General features: G+C 37.3%; 1 pseudogene; it reads right to left on the reverse strand.

The window, feature by feature from the left end:
* Window positions 1-502: 502 nt before the first annotated feature.
* Window positions 503-7920, reverse strand: LOC121977232 (annotated as a pseudogene).
* Window positions 7921-19164: the final 11244 nt, after the last annotated feature.

Here is a 19164-nt window from a genome sequence, read left to right on the forward strand (position 1 = left end):
ATTGTAAACGAGTAATTTCTCTGTCTTTTATTTTTTATGTTATTTATTTTTTAACTAATTGTGTATCCTTGTTAAGTTCGATAGCAAGAGAAGATTTTAACTTTTATTACATCTCATCTATTCACACTCGTAGCAGACCCACAATGGATTAACAGTTGTTAATCCAAGACAGTGAGAGCACAATATCAAAAATTCCTTCTTCGATAAAGTTGGGACAACGGTTAAAAGCTCAGAAAAATGAAAAACGAGAATAGAATGCAAGTACATGGGTGTTTTTTTACAATTGGCTTCAAGCACTACAACATTTTTCACCAATGGCAACGTCCAAAAAATGTGGCCTAAAGTATAAAAACCGTTGTCTTTTCTTTAAACAACGATTTTTAAACCGTGGTATAGTCAGCCGTTGCCTTTTGTTTAGGCAACGGCTTTACTAATAATTCACAACACTATAAAAAAAAACCGTAGCCTTTGATGAATATTAGCCAACGGTTTTTTAATCATTCTATGGCAATGATTTATGACCGTTATCTATGATAGCAACAGAAAAAATCATTGCCTTTGATTGCAACACAGGAAAAACCGTTGCCTTTGATTGCAACACAGGAAAACCGGTGTTATTGATAACAACAGAGGAAAACTGTTGCTGTTGATAGCAACAGAAAAAATTAATACTGAAAATATACTAATTGAAGAAAATTATACCAATTAAAGAAAAATATGCTCAACATATATTAATCATCCACATACATATTGAAGAAAATTAATTACATTGTTATCCAAAACAAAATATTATAATACTCAAACAAATATACTAATTAACAAAGTATGCATCATCTTCATCTACATTTGTCTTAATATTTCTCTACCTTAAACTTAAATCTTTGCACACAAAATATAAAATCATTTGTCATCTATCATTACTGATCAAAATATTTGATCTGCATCCACATTTGACCTTCATCCACTATCAGTACTTGTACTAAAAAATCAAGCTATATAGCATCATCTTCTTCCGCTTCTATGTCCAACATTTGATCTTCATCCACATGATCACCATCCATATAAGGATCTTGTATATAAAAGTTAAAATATTAAGACCTCACCAATCATCATAAATAATAATTGAAAAATCATTGCTACTAGAGAGTTATAAATGTTGAATAAATTATTAGATAAATGTTGACTCATGGTGATGACGTGACTCATGTTGAATGACATAAATTTGGAGTACCAAGGACAAGATATGAAGATCTAACTAATAACTAAATTTGGAGTCTATTGAAGGATGCAATAAGTCAAGAGGTTACGTGCAATAAGTCAAGTTCACAGGTATACCAAGGATGCAATAAGTGTTGGTGCAGCGGAGGCCGACAAGAGGGGGGTGAATTGCTGAAAACACAAAATAAAAATACCCTCCTCGGATTTCAACTCAATTAATGCAATAGTAAATAAAGTAAAGGCAGAAATAAAATTAAACCAAGCAAGGAAATAGAAATTAAGTAGAAAACAGGATTTAACCTGGTTACAACCAAGGAGGTTGTTAATCCAGGGCAGTAAGAAAAAGCTCAGTAGAAAAATCTCCTTTGCTGAAGGCGGAGAAGCCTTTTACACTTTGGAAGCTTAGAACTATTGCTAGGAATGGCTACACAATGATTGCTTGAGTTGTTGTTGAATTCCTAGCTCCAGGGGCCTTTAAATAGCCTCTGGAAATTCTATCCCGAGGGTCCAAGGCGCCTCCAACAAGGTTCAAGGCGCCTCCACAACTCGGTCAGCGGATAGAACTCTATCCGAAGCCAAACGGTCATTTTGACCTGTTGAAGGCGCCTCCAAGCTGGCAGCCTACTTTTCAGCCTGGTTTCTTCAGCTTCCGACGCTCCGTTCTTTTGGGTGATTGCGGCCAACCGGAATAGGGCTCACCCGAACCCAATTCCCGGCCTTTTCCTCGAGCAGCCTTCCGTCCCGGCTTAACGTCCCTCGAACGCCGCGCACGCTCTTCACGCCCACCGGAGTACTCTTCCGCAGCTCTCTCGTCCTTCGGACGCACCGAGCCCGTCGGCTCCTTTCCCGTGCCGTCCTTCTCGCTAGCTGCGTCTTCCGCTCGACTTCCTGTGCTCCTAAGCTCCTGCACACTCAGACACAGGGATCAAGTACAGCAGGACCTAACTAACTTGGTTGATCACATCAAAACTATCACGGGGTCCAACAATCTCCCCCTTTTTGATGTGCATCAACCCAAGTTCAAGTTAGGGTTTAAAATAGACATAATGAGTAATTTTAAAGAAAAAATTACTAAACTAACAAGTTAAGCATAATTTTTGCAATTAGAAAAATTGCAACAATTTTTATAAAAATAATAACAGAAATTTCAAATTTTTCTAACTCCCCCTAAACTTGTACTTTTCTCTCCCCCTTTGATCACAGCAAAAATGGGGTTTAAAAAATAACCTAAGTTAAGTGAAATGTATAAAAATTCTAAGTCAAAACGAATTTTTCCAAAAAAATTCTAAGTCAAATTTTTGAATTTTCAAAAAAAAAAAAATTAAGTCAATATGAATTTTTCAAAAAAAAAAATTCTAAGTCAAAATGAGTTTTTCCAAAAAAAATTTTAAGTTAAATTGTTGAATTTTCAGAAAAAATTTCTACGTCAAAATGAATTTTTCCAAAAAAAATTTTTAAGTCAAATTTTTGAATTTTCAGAATCTGACTTTCTAAAAGATTTAAAAAAACTTTTAAAGCATTATTTAACTCTAGTTTAATGCTTTTTCAGAAAGTTAATTAAACATTTTCTTTCAATATTTTAGCTTCCAGGTCGTGGCGAGGCACTAGGCCTTCTTGGTTATTGGAGCAACAACCACTTCCTTAGACAAAGCTTCCATAAAGAATTTCAATGTTTTAATTTTCTCACCGTAAGCTTTTAATTTTTCGAAAAATTAATTAAGCACAGATTTTGGAACCCAATAGAGGTTCCTATCTACAGGATTATTCAAATACTTAGGGGGTACATAATTTTTGGGTATTCTTCTAAGTTGACCCTGATGGTTTCTAATGTACCAGTTCAATTTTCCATAAAGTCTTAATTTTGAATTTGGAAATTGATTTAAGCATGCAGCAGATTTCAGTTTTTCAATTTCTAATTTTAATTTATCATTTTCTGATTTTACACTATCATACATTTCAAGTGGACATGCTTTTGCTAATTTCATTTTTAATTCTTTATTTTCTTTTTCTACTTCGAATAAGTCTTTAGAAAGCGATTTAATAAATCGAAAAGACTGAGAAGGGGTTAGATTGCGTACCTTACTTACCTGATTAGGTGACGCTCCCCCTTCACTGCTGCTTTCTTCTGACGTTCCTCCCCCTTCGTCGATGCTCATCTCTGAGCTAGACGTTTCTTCTTGCTGATGGTTGGCCATCAGTGCTAGTCCCGAGAATTCTTCGACTTTCGATTCGGAGGATGACGAATCTGACCAAGTAGCCTTCAGATTCTTGTGCTTGGAGGGTTCTGCTTTCTTGTATTTTGGCTTTTCCTTTTCTTTCTCCTTTCTCTTCAATTTTGGGCAGTCCTCCTTGATGTGCCCTTCTTCGTTGCAGTTGTAGCAACGAACTGTCCTCTTCTTTCGGTGATGCCTCTGCGATTTAAATTTATTAGAATTGAAAAATTTATTGAAGCGTCTTACCAGTAGTGCCGCTTCGGATTCGTCGACTGAGGCTTCGGAGTCAGAACTGTTCATCTTTGCCTTTAAGGCAATGTTCTGACTTGTCTTCTCTGCTCCGTTGGGTTCTGAAACTCGAGACTCGTGAAGTTCGAACGTGGAAAATAATTGTTCTAACGTACTTACCTCTATGTCCTTAGAGATGTAATACGCATCTACTAAGGAAGCCCACTCTGGAGTTCTGGGGAAGGCGTTGAGCGCGTACCGGATTGAGTCCCGTTTGGTTACCTCTTCTCCAAGGTTTGTTAGTTGCGTTATCAGCTCCTTGATTCTCGCTTGGAGTTGCGCTACCTTCTCGCCTTGGTTCATCCGGAGGTTCGTTAACTGGTTCCGGAGGATATCGCGCTTCGCCAGCTTCGCTTCGGAAGTACCTTCGTGAAGCTCCAGGAATTTTTCCCAGAGATCTTTCGCGGAGTCGTAGCTTCCGATCCGATTTACCTCTTGCGGCGGTAGAACGCTGAGTAGGTGGAACTCAGCTTTTTCGTTGGCGACGAAATCTGCTTGCTCCTTTTTCGTCCAGGTATTTTCCTCCTTATCTTTTGGAACTGCATAACCATATTTCATTATCAAAATAATATCAAATTCGGTTTTAAAAAATACCTCCATTTTACGCTTCCACGTCGTGAAGTCTCCGTCGAATTTCGGGGGATGGATGTTCGCTCCGGCCATCGTCTTGATCGTAGTGCTTCAGTTGGCGGTTAGTCCTTCTGAGGCGATCAGGCTCTGATACCACTCGTTGGTGCAGCGGAGGCCGACAAGAGGGGGGTGAATTGCTGAAAACATAAAATAAAAATACCCTCCTCGGATTTCAACTCAATTAATGCAATAGTAAATAAAGTAAAGGCAGAAATAAAATTAAACCAAGCAAGGAAATAGAAATTAAGTAGAAAACAGGATTTAACCTGGTTACAACCAAGGAGGTTGTTAATCCAGGGCAGTAAGAAAAAGCTCAGTAGAAAAATCTCCTTTGCTGAAGGCGGAGAAGCCTTTTACACTTTGGAAGCTTAGAACTATTGCTAGGAATGGCTACACAATGATTGCTTGAGTTGTTGTTGAATTCCTAGCTCCAGGGGCCTTTAAATAGCCTCTGGAAATTCTATCCCGAGGGTCCAAGGCGCCTCCAACAAGGTTCAAGGCGCCTCCACAACTCGGTCAGCGTATAGAACTCTATCCGAAGCCAAACGGTCATTTTGACCTGTTGAAGGCGCCTCCAAGCCTGTTGGAGGCGCCTCCAAGCTGGCAGCCTACTTTTCAGCCTGGTTTCTTTAGCTTCCGACGCTCCGTTCTTTTGGGTGATTGCGGCCAACCGGAATAGGGCTCACCCGAACCCAATTCCCGGCCTTCTCCTCGAGCAGCCTTCCGTCCCGGCTTAACGTCCCTCGAACGCCGCGCACGCTCTTCACGCCCACCGGAGTACTCTTCCGCAGCTCTCTCGTCCTTCGGACGCACCGAGCCCGTCGGCTCCTTTCCCGTGCCGTCCTTCTCGCTAGCTGCGTCTTCCGCTCGACTTCCTGTGCTCCTAAGCTCCTGCACACTCAGACACAGGGATCAAGTACAGCAGGACCTAACTAACTTGGTTGATCACATCAAAACTATCACGGGGTCCAACAATAAGTCTATTGAAAAAGGGAATTACCACAAGTTATGCCTTGAGTGCATAAATATTTGAACAAATTCCAAAAATATTTATTTAATATGAACTTCATTTTTACCTTGGGATTACTTGGAGCATGAGTAGATGTGGATGAACGTAGACCACTATTAGCATCACATGGAGATAACAAAGCTGCCAAAGACTTTATGTCTACTCTTGAGTCATTTTGATTTAACATGGTCCTTAGAAGAAGTTGAAAATTTTGCTCCATTACCGCCATCTCTTTACTATGTTTCACCTCCATCTCTTCATGTTTCGCTTCTATCTCGTGCACCTTATCAATTAAATGTTTGACTTCATTAGCATGCCTTTTCTCAATTTCTGCTATTTCTTCATTTCTTTTTAAGAGTGTAGGTGTTGTAGTTCTTCCATAGCATCGCACTCTTCCTGGCTTCTCTTTGCCAAATACAGTCTTAAAAGCCTCAGTAGAAGGTACACTAAAATTTTCAATCAAGTCTCGAAGTTTTGTCTAGCAATTGTATAAGTAATGTTAATTGTGATAGTGAATAATTACATTTGACATGCAAAGCGTAGAGAAACACTTACAATTGCATTATTTGTTTCTTGATCTAGTTGTTTTCCTTTCTTTCTCTGTCGAGTTTCAATGAACATTTCAGCTTGAGTTGGAGACTCTTTATCCTCATTGCTTGCACTCTGCATGAAGAAAATAATGATTTAAGCACTAAATTTAGACCAATTTAAATGTATGCTTATAACAAATAGAATAGAATACCAATCTCTCCTTTATACAAGCAAAACTTATAGGCCCTGCACGGTGTCTCCATTTTTGTTGAGTAATATTTTTAGCATTTTGATCACTTATTTCCTAAATTCATCAATGAAAAATGAATTTTATCAAACATGAAAAATATAATATAAAATATTACTTAATTATAAAAATATGTATCTTACTTGAATGGTTTCAAGTCTCCAATAATCCATCAACACTCTAAAGTGTGCTTCTGGTATGTCTTGAGAACGATTTTTCAGCCGCTCGCGCATGGTTGTATACTCGGTGAAATGATTTTTCTTAATCCAACATTTATATCGCCTCCATGCATCATTTATAATACCATACACAGCCTTCTCCCCTTTTTCTGGAATGATGTATTTTTGTTGCCAAGAAAAGTAATGCAGTTATAACGATCTAATTTATAAAAATACAAAAACACACATGTAGTAGAAACACAAAAGTAAAAAAGTTGATACATTGATATAATTCCATATGTGTTGTTTGTTTGGTATAGCTTTCCAATTGTGTAAGTAAGAGGACACAAATCTGCACTTCTTGCTATTGTTCCCAAGAAACTACTAAGTTGAGAAACTGTCTTCTGGTCTGGTCCAACGGGTTCTCCTTCTTTATTCAAGATGATTTCTTGTCTATCATTTATTGATCGTTCATGAACTTTTTTACACAATGTCTTTCCCCGTTTTCTCTTCGATGTTGCCCCTAATTAACATTACGAATAAACAAGAAATTTCATATTTTCATAATGTCTAAAATAAGCAAAGACACTTAAAACACAAATAAGTTAAAATCAAAAGTTGATATCCCCTTAAACTAGAAAAAATGTTACCTTCGGTTGTATTGTCATTAGTATCCTCATCTTCTTCATTTTCAAAGTTGATATCCCCTTCAACTTCTTGTTCTATGTCATTTTCTTCACTCTCTTCATCTTCTAATTCCTCTTCTTCAAGTTGACCCCTATGGTTATTAATATATTTTTCAAGTAATATAGCAGGACACTTTGAAGTAGCCTTTGGCTTCTTAGAGGTTGGTTGTTCTTCCGTAGATCCTTGACCATGATCTCCTATTGTATTTCTCAGTTGTCTCTTCAAATTATTTGGACAAAATCTGTCATTTTGGTCATCAATCTTCTTAGATGATTCAGGTTGGACTAAAAATGCATGGTTATCAAGGTCTTTTTGACTTGGAATGTAAGTAGATCCTCCAACTTCGACTTCACTTCCAGTGGCTAAGGATTGCCTCATCTGGTCTTGCTTTTTGTGGTGTGTTTGAGTAGATCTTCCTACTTGGACTGCACTTCCAATGGCTAATAGCTTCTTCCTCTGTTCTTGCTTTCCATGTTGCATCAAAGTAGATCTTACTTCTAACTTTTCTTGCTGCATTCTAACTTCTTGAACTGCACTTGTAGTGCTTAATGGCTGCTTGCTTTGGTCTTTCTTTTGATGTTGTATTTGAGTATTTCTAGCTTCTTGGACTACACTTGCAACAGTAGAATTTATCCTTGGCTCTTGATTTGAAGTAGATTCTTTGTTTTTCTTCATATTTTTGACACCTTCTTGAATTGCACTTGTAGTGGTCAATGGCTGCTTCCTTTGGTCTTTCTTTTGATGTTGTATTTGAGTATTTCTAGCTTCTTGGACTGCACTTCCAGCTGTAGAAATTTTCCTTGGCTCTTGCTTTGAAGTAGATTCTTTATTTTTCTTCATATTCTTGGCACCTTCTACTTTTACTTTATACAGTTTGAGCAATTCAGCACTGGACTTAACTTGAAATTGATGAGGTTCAATATCAATTCTCCTATTCATTTTTCTAAAAAAGGAAAAAAAAAAAACCAAAAGCACATAAAATGATTAAAACAATAACATAACAAGTGAGACAATGTATGAAAAATTAAGAACAAAAGCACTGGAATTAAGAACAAATTTCTGTAAACAAAGAGACTGGTGATACTATAAGATAAATAATATACTGAAGGATCAAATTGTCTCCAGAGAACTTAGGGAAATGAGATTGAGGAAAACAACTAGTGAGCCAACCAAGGAAGCATCTCTATACTGAAGGGGAGAACAGGTTCGCTTGGAGGCAGGGATGCACACATACTATAAGACCCTTCAGTATATTATTTTCCTCAATCTCAGTTCCTTGGTGTAACTTCTGGCAACTAGCAGGTTGAAGAAAGGTGTAACTGCTGGCAACTAGCAAGTTATCATTGTAACTAAAACATATATGTAACTAATGTCAATTTAAATGAAACAAAACGAAATCAACAAATTACAAATGTTGTAAGTCCATCATAAGAGCTATTTTTGTAAAGTTGCTTTTCTTATGGTAGAAGAATGTTGAAGTTTCTCAAGTTAAGAAGTAGCGAAATTGTCAGGACACTAATGCCTTTTATAGCAAAAAATAAACCACTAAGAACATGACCTTTGTTTTTAGGATGGGAGCTTGCTAGATAGGTGAAACTACTTAATCATCTGGCCAATCAAAATGCAATCTAAAAAAAAAAATCTTGGTTTGCAAAAAATAAACACACTCACCTGCTCGAATAATGTCACGAGGTCACCACCAACACAATACTCTAGAACCAGCCAAGTTGAATAGTAGATATTAGAAATTTAGAACAAATAAAGTAAAGAAATTATTTGAATAGCAGATAAGCAAATATTAGCAATTTGGAACAAATAAAAGATACTCATTGTGTTTAAATGTCTGGCGCAAAAAGTGACAAAATCAGTACAGATAGACTAATTAGTTACTATTGAATTAACAAAATAAAATCAGTACAGATAGACTAATCCATGGATTCCGACAAAGTGGCATCAAAATTTAATTGATCTTCGGATTCCACCATATTTGACTTAAGAAATGGATTTTCAATAACCGCCGCCGGCATATCATCCCTGACCAACTCGACTTCATAATTGGAATCAACTATAGCTAGATTTACAACATGATCTGACGACTCGCTTTGATATAACTCCTGGGCATTTGAATTTATATCATCTTTCATATTAAAAAAGTCTCGTGGAACGGTCTTCATAACATATTTTCTATTAGCATCAAAAGGATCTTCAATATAGAAGCATTGGTGGACCTGAGAAGCCAACACAAAAGGATCATCTACATAACATCTCTTATTGAAGTAAACACAAGTCAACCCATACTTGTCGTCCTCAACTTCATACCAATCACATCGAAATAACACAAATTTAGAACTACCATAGTAGTCCAATTCAATTATTTCAATAATTGATCCATAGTATGCTATTGGTTTTGTTGTTGGATTTTCATCTTTAGTGCTAGCAAAGCTTTGGGTCACTGACACCACCGAAACACCACTATTTTGTGTCTTGCGTTTTGCATCACATTGTTGGAGTGTATACTGAAAGCCTAAGCTTTGTAAACATTCATTATGAATAAAGAATCACATTTGGTCTAATTATCTACATTTGTTTGTAGTTGTTCATTTAATTTATATTGTAGATAACATAGTATGTGGTGTCACATACAGAAGATGATGTTATCAGTACCTTATAAATTATAAACAGTAACTCATGACCAGAATGGAAAGGAACAAACCATTAGAAGGTCGTAGTGTAATTAGGTATTAGTTTATCTTAACTATATAATTACACTAGTACACTCAGAGTGTATTGAGTAGGACCATTTGAGGTCGTTTCTTTTATACTGACTTTATAAAGGAACAAAGACCTCGGTTATTATGGAAGTGTGTGCTCTTAATCCTAATTTAATAACAAGCACATATATTTGATATTTATTTATTTAATTTATCAATGGGTGAGATTTAGTTCGATGAATCAATAAGCCCGATAAATTGGGAAATGATATCACTTATAGTGTGTGTTGTTGATTATAGAAGGAAGCTGTCCTAGAGATACTAGGTTGATAATGTCCCAAGAGGAGCTCATAAGGATTGTCATGTTAAACCCTGCAGGTAGACTTAGTCCGACATGACGATAAGGTTGAGTGGTACTACTCTTGGACTTAGACATTAATTAAATGAGTTGTCGAACTCACTTAATTAGTGGACATTCGATATCTTAAACACAGGAGACTAACACACTCATAATAAGAAGGAGCCCAAAATGTGATTTGGGATTGGTGCGGTAGTTCAATGATAGTTCTCTAGTGGAATGAATTATCATTGATAAAATTAAGTTGTGTGTTCAATGACAGGATGCTTAATTTTATCGGGAGACCAAAACCAATTCCTCCTCTCGGTCCCTATCGTAGCCTTTTATTTATAGAGTTCTATACCCACCTATACCCACCTTCTATACCCACCCAATAGGGCCCGGCCAAGCTAGCTTGGGATCAAGCTAGGGCCGACCTAGGTATGAGATTGGGTGGCCGGCCCTAGCTTGAACCCAAGCTAGTAGGGCCGGCCAAAATAAATTAAAAAAGAAATTTAATTTTAATTTTTATTATGTGGTAGATATAATTTAAAGAGAATTAAAATTAAAATATCTCTCTTGTAAAAGATTTACAAAAGATTAAAGAAAGAGATTAGATCTCTTTCCTTATTTGTAGATTGGAGAGATTTTTTATTTTCTCTTTAAAATTATTCACATGTTAATAAAATTAAAATTATAGATATTTCCTTTTATTAACCATGAAGAGATTTTTAAAGAGAAATTTTATTTTTTAAAATTTCCGGAAACAAATAAGGAAAGTTTTAATTGTTGATTGAAACTTGTCCAATTTGCTTCCTCTTGATGTGGCCGACCATTAGAGTTTATTTGGGAAATTTTATTTTATTTTTCTCAAATAAATCATGTCAAGGAAATTAAGGAAATTTTATTGTAAATAAATTTCCTAATTTGCCTAGGCCAAGGAATATAAAAGAAGGGGTAGGGGTGCCTTCATGTGAAAAAATAACCTCTATTGTTTTCTCTCCCTTTTTTCCTTGGTGTTGTGGCCGGCCATTACCCTCTCCCTCTCTTCCTCTTGTGGTGGCCGAATACTTCATCTTTCTTGGAGTTCTTGTGGTGGCCGGATACTACTTGGAGAAGAAGAAGAAGAAGGAGAGAAAGCTAGCATCTCTTGGAGCTTGGTTAGTATTTTGATTTTCTTCTTTGGTAAAGTTCTTCCTTTGTGGCCGAACCTTGCTTGGAGGAGAAGAAGGTGGTTGGTGGTTTCTCATTTCGGTAGATCGTTGCCCACACAACGTCCGAGGTTAGAAGAGGAATACGGTAGAAGATCAAGAGGTTTTTCTACAAGGTATAACTAGTAATTTCTATTTCCGCATCATGCTAGTTATTTATGGAAATAATACTAAATACAAGAGGCTTACGTTCTAGAATTTCGAATATATTTTTTTCGAAGTTGTGTTCTTTTATTTTTTCTTTTCCTTGTGATTTGATTGTTCTCTTTGTTAGGACCAAAAGTAGCTAGAGGGGGGGTGAATAGCTCGTCGCGTGCTCGTTGCTCGGCGTTGCTTGTTTCTTCTAAGATGTGCAGCGGAAAATACAAAGAAACAAATCACACAATGCTAACAAGGTTGGTTTACTTGGTATCCACCTCACAAGAGGTGACTAGTCCAAGGATCCACCCACGCACGCACCCTCCACTATGAAAAACACTCCTTTTCGGTAACTACCGAGGGCGGAGAAGCCCTACAAGACTCTCAGTACAAGAAGAAAGGAAAGGGAAACAAAATACAAGCGCAAAGCTTACAATGAGTACAGAAAACCCTAACCCTAGCTTCTCTTCTTGCCTTTGATCCGCCTCTTGACTTGGAAAGCTTCCAAGATCCTTCAAGAACTGGCGATCTGATCTTTGAGAGCGCTGTGGAGGAGTTGGCTAGAGATCTGGAGTGAATCGGTGAAGATCTATCGCAGCCATCGCACGCCTGCAGCTTAAATCGACGCCAACGGTCGGAACCCGATCGATTCAAATGTTCCCAATCGATCGGGGAGGCTTTGGATCGATCCACGGATCGATCCAGAGCGCCTCTGTGCTCTAGGAAAAACGCCTGGATCGATCCACGGATCGATCCAGCGCTTATCGCGCGAAGCAGCTCCACTGATCGATTGGGACATCTGGATCGATCCACGGATCGATCCAGAGGCTTTCTGTTCGCTGGGAAACTCCTGGATCGATCCACTGATCGATCCAGCTCCTGGATCGATCCCCTGATCGATCCAGCACTTGGTTTTTGCCCAAAACCAAGTTCCAAGACTTCCAAACCAACATCCGGTCATCCTTGACCTGTTGGTACATCATGCCTAGCATCTGGTCACTCCCTTGACCTGCCAGGACTTCCCACCAAGTGTCCGGTCAATTCCTTTGACCCACTTGGACTTTTCTCGTCATGCCAAGTATCTGGTCACTCCCTTGACCTACTTGGACTTTTCTATTCAGATGTCTGGTCAATCCCTTTGACCTATCTGTATTTCCTCGTGCCAAGTATCCAGTCAATCCTTTGACCTACTTGGACTTCCCAACACCAGATGTCCGATCATCCTTGATCCATCTGGATTTTCCCTTGCCTGGCTTCACTCACCAGGACTTTCACCTAGCTTCACTCACTAGGGTTTTCCATCTGCCTAGCTTCACTCACTAGGTCTTTCACCTGGCTTCACTCACCAGGACTTTCACCTAGCTTCACTCACTAGGGTTTTCCATCTGCCTAGTTTCACTCACTAGGACTTTCACCTGGCTTCACTCACCAGGATTTTCCTTCTGCCTAACATCCCAGTTAGGACTTCCCAGTCAAGTATTTGGTCAACCTTGACCTACTTGACTCTTCTTCAATTAACATCTTATTGTCAAACATCTAAACTCAAACCAAGAGTCAGCTTGGTCAACCAGGTCAACCTTGACCTGAGGGATGTTGCACCAACACTCTTTGGTTAACCTAAAGTTATTTTAGGAAATTAAATATTAGCTTTCTATTAAAGGTTTTGTCTAGTCGGTGGTGGTTGCTCCCATATCCAAGAAGGCCATGTGCCTCGCCACGTCAGTACTGGGAACCTTTTATGGAAATTAATATTTAATGGAATTAATAACTTAAGGAGACTTGGGTCGAACGTGTTAAGTTCCGCAGGAGATCCAAGTCAAAACCTAAAAGAACAAATAGATTAAGTTTTGGATCAAACGTGTTAAGTTCCGCAGGCGATCCAAAATTTAATTTAAAAGAACACATGGTAGCTAGGAAAAGGTTCAGACCTTTGTACAAAATTTTTGTACAGTGGAACCTATAGGTTTTCCGAGTAGCAACCAACACACATTGCTTTGTATGAAACCGGTAACCATTAATGACATAGCTAGAAAAACATCTTGCAATTGTATTTGGTCCTCTAGATAGCTCCTTAAGGTGGTCAGGTACATCATCCATCAAAGCACGATTTTTGAACCACTCAACGAAATCTTGTCCTTGACTCTTTGCTTTGCTCCACTTCTTTCTTTTTTTAACATTTGTAATTACGTTTTCATGCTCCCTACAATTGAAATTGCATTGTTAAAATGAATGTTAGATACTTTTAACATAATTAAAGCCAACAACCAATAGATTTACTTACCTAATGAATTCTTGAACTTCATCATGATTAAACAAGATGTAACGGTGGGCTTGACTCCTTAACTTGTATTCCAGAGAAATTACTTTTGCACTTCCAATAGAATGACCAATGCTAACTTCATAAGGATCACATCTATCACTATTCCTGGTCATTCTATTAAGCCTTGTTTCTACACCACCATGCAAATATCGTGAGCATAATGTTAAGCATTCCTCAACCAAGTATCCCTCAGCAATAGAACCTTCTGGTCGACTCTTGTTATGAACATAACTCTTCAATTTACCTAAATATCTTTCTGGAAAGTACATCCATCGAAATTGTACTGGCCCTCCTAATTTTATCTCATCCACTAGATGTATAGGCAAATGAACTATTATATCAAAAAAACTAGGAGGAAAAATTGTCTCCAACTGGCAAAGTGTTTCAGTAATCTCTGATTGCAAGATATTAAGATCCCCCACGTCAATTACTTTTTGGCATAAGCAACGAAAAAATGAACAAAGACGAATTAAAGGGTGGGAAACCTGGTTGGACATTGTGCTTCTCACAGCTACTTGTAGCAAGTAATGTAGAATGAAATGTGCATCATGACTTTTGTAACCATAAATTTTCTTCTCAGCAACATGAACACATCTTGAGATGTTTGACGCGCAACCATCTGGTATTTTTGCTTTCTTTAAAACACCACAGAAAATAGTCTTCTCATTCGGAGTCATGGAGAAACATGCTTTTGAGAACATTATAGTTTTACCTTCATTTGTCTCTTTGGGATGAAGTTTCTTTCTAATGCCCATGTCTTGTAAGTCAAAACGAGCTTTTTCATGATCTTTTGTCTTCCCTGGGATATCCAACAAAGTCCCAATTATATTATCAAATATATTTTTCTCTATATGCATCACATCAAGGTTATGGCGCAAGCTATTGTGCTTCCAATATGACAACTCAAAAAAAAATTGATTTTTTCTTCCAAGGACCATTGGTAAGTTTTTTTTGCATCTTTCCAAAGACATTATTGAAGTTTTCTAATAATTCTAAGGTATCTTTCCCTTTCAACAAAGTTGGTGGAGGCCTGGATTCTTTTCTCCCATTAAAAGCCCTTGTATTTGATCTATATTCATGATCCATAGGCAAAAAAACACGATGATCCATATAACACATCTTTCGACTATAACTCAAATAAGTTGAATTAGTGTTATAATTGTAACAAGGACATGCAAATTTCCCTTTTGTACTCCACCCACTCAACATAGCATACCCAGGAAAATCACTGATAGTCCACAATAGAGCTGCTCGCATTTGAAAAGTTTGATTTAGTGAAGAATCATATGTTTCTACTCCTGAATCCCACAATAACTTCAACTCCTCAATCAATGGTTGGAGGTACACATCAATGTTATTCCCTGGTGATTGCGGGCCAGGGATTAATAAAGATAGCATAGCATACTCAGCATTCATACACCACCAAGGTGGAAAGTTATATGGTATCAAAACCACAGGCCAAGTACTGTGAGACACATTCATGGATCTAAAAGGATTAAATCCATCACTGGTCAATCCAAGCCTTATGTTTCGTGAATCACTGGCAAAGTTAGGATGGCATTTATCGAAGTCTTTCCACGCCTCTCCATCCGCGGGATGTCTTAACTTTCCATCCTTTGAACGCTCCTCTTCATGCCACCTTAATGAGCCAGCTGTCTTTGAACACAAAAATAACCTTTGAAGCCTAGGAATCAAGGGGAAGTGTCTCAAAACTTTACCGGAAATTTTGTAAGCTTTCTTATTTTCCTCAAGTTGGCGATCTCCTTCAACATTCTCAATCCATCGTGGAGCTCCGCAAACATGGCAAGAGGTGTCATTCTCGTGATCTTTCCAATATAGCATGCAGTCATTAGGGCAAGCATCAATCTTTTTATAATCAAGCCCCAAATCCCTTATCATGCCTCTAGTTTTGTTTAATGAATCGGGAATATTCAATTGAGGCATAGATTCTCTCAACAGCACTAATAAAGCATTGAAAGATGCATTACTCCAACCATGAAGGCACTTCAACAAATACAGTCGAATAGTGAATGACAATTTAGTGAAGTTTTTGCAACCCGGGTACAACTCTTGCTTTGCATCTTCAAGTAGATTATAGAACTTTTTAGCATCTTCATTAGGGCCTTCACCAACTCCATTTTCTTCTTGTGCCACATCTCTAAATTGTTCATACAATAGTCCATCAATATGATCAATTGCATCCTCTCTATCATCCATATCACCATTGAGATCCATCGGGTTTATTAGCCCCTCACCATGACGAACCCAAACATCATATCCTTTTTCAAATCCGTATCCAATTAAATGATCAAGCACCACTGCCCTTGTCCTCCAAAAAGCATTGTGGCATTTAGCACAAGGGCACAAAATCTCTACTCATTGGGGGTTTCCTTTTGTGTACGCATAATTTAGAAAAACTTCAACACCATTAATGTATTCTGGGCTATATCTTGGTAATTTCATCCACGCCTTGTCCATCGGCTTCCTTAGGATAGCATCAAATAAAAAAGTATAAGGAATATTTACTTGTATGCCAATATGTAATGAAAAGCTATGACATTCTTAAAAGGCATGAATATGATGTTGAGTTATATTTACTTTTCCAAATCATTTTTTGTCATGGCACCTTACTTGTTCCCTGGTCAACATCTGTTATAACAAACATCTAAATTTAATGTGAAAGGGTTATATACTGTTCACTATGAGACTGGTGGTTAGACTAACATAAAAAAGAATAATAGTGCATCCTGTACACAATAAAAGACCATATTCTATAACACTAAGCATAAGGAAAGAGGTTCAAGAATGTCTGCATTCTCAAATATAGGTAAGGTTATCAGACAGATTTTTCTTCAAAAGTTTATTTGAAGTATGCATCATATTGTTTTGGCAATGTATGACCAATATAAAGAGTAATGTATTACATGTTACAGAGAACATTACATGTTATAGAGAACAATATAAACACTACAACTGAGCTCAAAGGCGATTTTTAACAATCTTATTGAAGAATAAATCATCATACCTATCTTCACCATCAAGTTGTGTTTGTCCTAACTATTTGGGTTGGCTAGATGAATCTTATCACTAATAAACTATCAATTGTTTATCTCAATTGAGCTCTTTGCAAAACTATATCACTACAAATACTCAAGTCAAGTAAGTCCCTTTGTATTATTTTGTATTATGTCGACTATTGTTTTTCTTTGGCATATCTATCTCTTAGGTCTTCCACTCTAATTCAACCTATAGAATCAATTGGTGAACTTAAAACATGTAGAAATCATCTTAACCTATTTTCTTTCTTATAATCATCTAATGGAGATAGACCTCATTTCTCTTTTGTGTTATTATTTGTTATGTTATTTTTCTAATAGCTTCATACATCACCACTTGGGCCGCATATTACGCTGCTATATCGATCTTCAAGAGGATTGCTTTGCAGCTGCATATGACTTATGTTAATATGCAGTTAAAAAAAAAATCAACCAATTCTTTTTAACTAATTAAGACTAAACCAAATTGACTTGAATTTCTAGCCTGCCATATTTTACAAAGTTGAATGTCCTGATCCATAAATCATGGCAGTGATACAACAATCTTATAAACTTTTCATTTTAGCTTAAGAGAAAGACAGAGGCCAATGACAATCACACACAAGACTACAGAAAGTTCTCCCCGTTTTCACCATTCATTCGTCATTATCCTATAAATTAATCGCAAGCAAAAATTCCATGTAAAAATTTAGTATCTCAGCAAATCACATAAGTGTTAAAGCACCTAACCAATACAAAGGTGCTATACTATCTCTTTGTTTCTTGTTATTTTACTGGGAAGAAAAAAAAGGAAACAAAAAAGAAGGATGCAAAATTAACAAATAAAATATGACAGAAAAATCAAGTTATTTGCAGCTGGCAAACTTAAAGGTACATGATTGAAAAATAGAACCACAAAGTGTTGGATCTAATCAGGTGGCTTAAGACCTTTTAAACCAAAGCTACAGGCTCATGAAGGGCTCAGGCCAAGTTACTAAGTTCTGATATTCTAGAATCTAGATATGATATGAACTCATAAAGAAACCATGGTTCAATATAGAATGGATTGTAGTTGTGCTTTTGTCACTTGGTGAATTGCAATTTTTGCAGGTAAAAATAAAATATATATATAAATCTGAGTCTTATTTTGGAAATGTTAACAGAGTTTAGCTTATTTAGTAATATAGTTGCAAAAAGTTCAGCGGAAGGATACAATACATGTTGTTACACCCATATAGTTGGGATCAACATGGTTGGTGACGTTGACGATAATAAAGTTGACTTGGTTATTATTCAATTGAAGATCATCTTGCTGTTTTATAAAAATAAACATGATGGTTCCAGGAAACTTATCATGTTACAAGGTTGTAACATGTATAAGGAGTATTTAGTAAAAAGTAATTTGTCATGATAGATTCGGCTAAAGTCATGATTGAATTAGATGTCTACATAAAAGGGCGATACATATCAAAACCTTCAAGTTCCAATTGCTTTGTCCAAGTTGATATTTAGGGGATGACGAGAAGGCACTTCCCTCAATATCACAAGCATACTCAATAATGCTTTCTTATATTAGGGAAGCTTTCTTATAGCAGGGAAGGGAATCTACGTTCCCCCTTTTACTTGAAAAGAAAAATTAATGCAAACAGTGAATAAAAAACGTCTCCTAAGCATTATATCAAACAATTATTGTGCACATTGCTACAACGAAGGATCTGGTGATAATGAAGTAGCGATAATCAAGCAGAGACTGAAATTATAGTTGGATCAAGGGCGCAAGATTTCCACAGCATTTGCAATCAACAAATAGTAAAATTGAAACAACCTACGGACCTCGCACCTGCTTCAAGGCCACCCGTTGCCTTCTCAATCGGAACTCAAGCCGAAATCTATCTGCTCTTCGTCCTCTCCCTCGTAAGGGATGCGATCAGGTCTCAGGACTGGTGCAAGCGGCCGACTTGCTGTTTGTTAACCAGCTACTCCAAGCGAACCCATATAAACATGGACTGGTGTAACCGGGGGAGACGACGCTTGTGTCGGCGGGGTAGACAGCAATTTTTGGAGGGTGCGTGGGAAACTTTATGCCGGTTGGGGGAAATTTTTGACGACGCTTGTGTCGGTTGGCGGAAATTTTTGACGACGCTTGTGCCGGTTGGGGGAAATGCGCGCGGGTAGCGAAACTTTAGGAGGGAAAAGAAAAAAAATGTAGGGAAAAGAAAAGGTCGGCCAAAAAAATGAGTAGGGAAATGCGCGCGGGTAGCTAGGGTTTATTTTAGAAAAGGAAAATAAAAATAAAAATTTTATTTTAGAGAACAGTTATTAATCTTTGGAGAAAAATTAAAAAAAAAAAAATCGTTGCCTAATGTATTTTAAGAGAACGGTTTTTAATCGTTGCAAAAAAATTAAAACAAACCATTGCCTAATGTATTTT

This window comes from Zingiber officinale, chromosome 4B, assembly GCF_018446385.1.
Source record: "Zingiber officinale cultivar Zhangliang chromosome 4B, Zo_v1.1, whole genome shotgun sequence".
Classification (NCBI taxonomy): domain Eukaryota; kingdom Viridiplantae; phylum Streptophyta; class Magnoliopsida; order Zingiberales; family Zingiberaceae; genus Zingiber; species Zingiber officinale.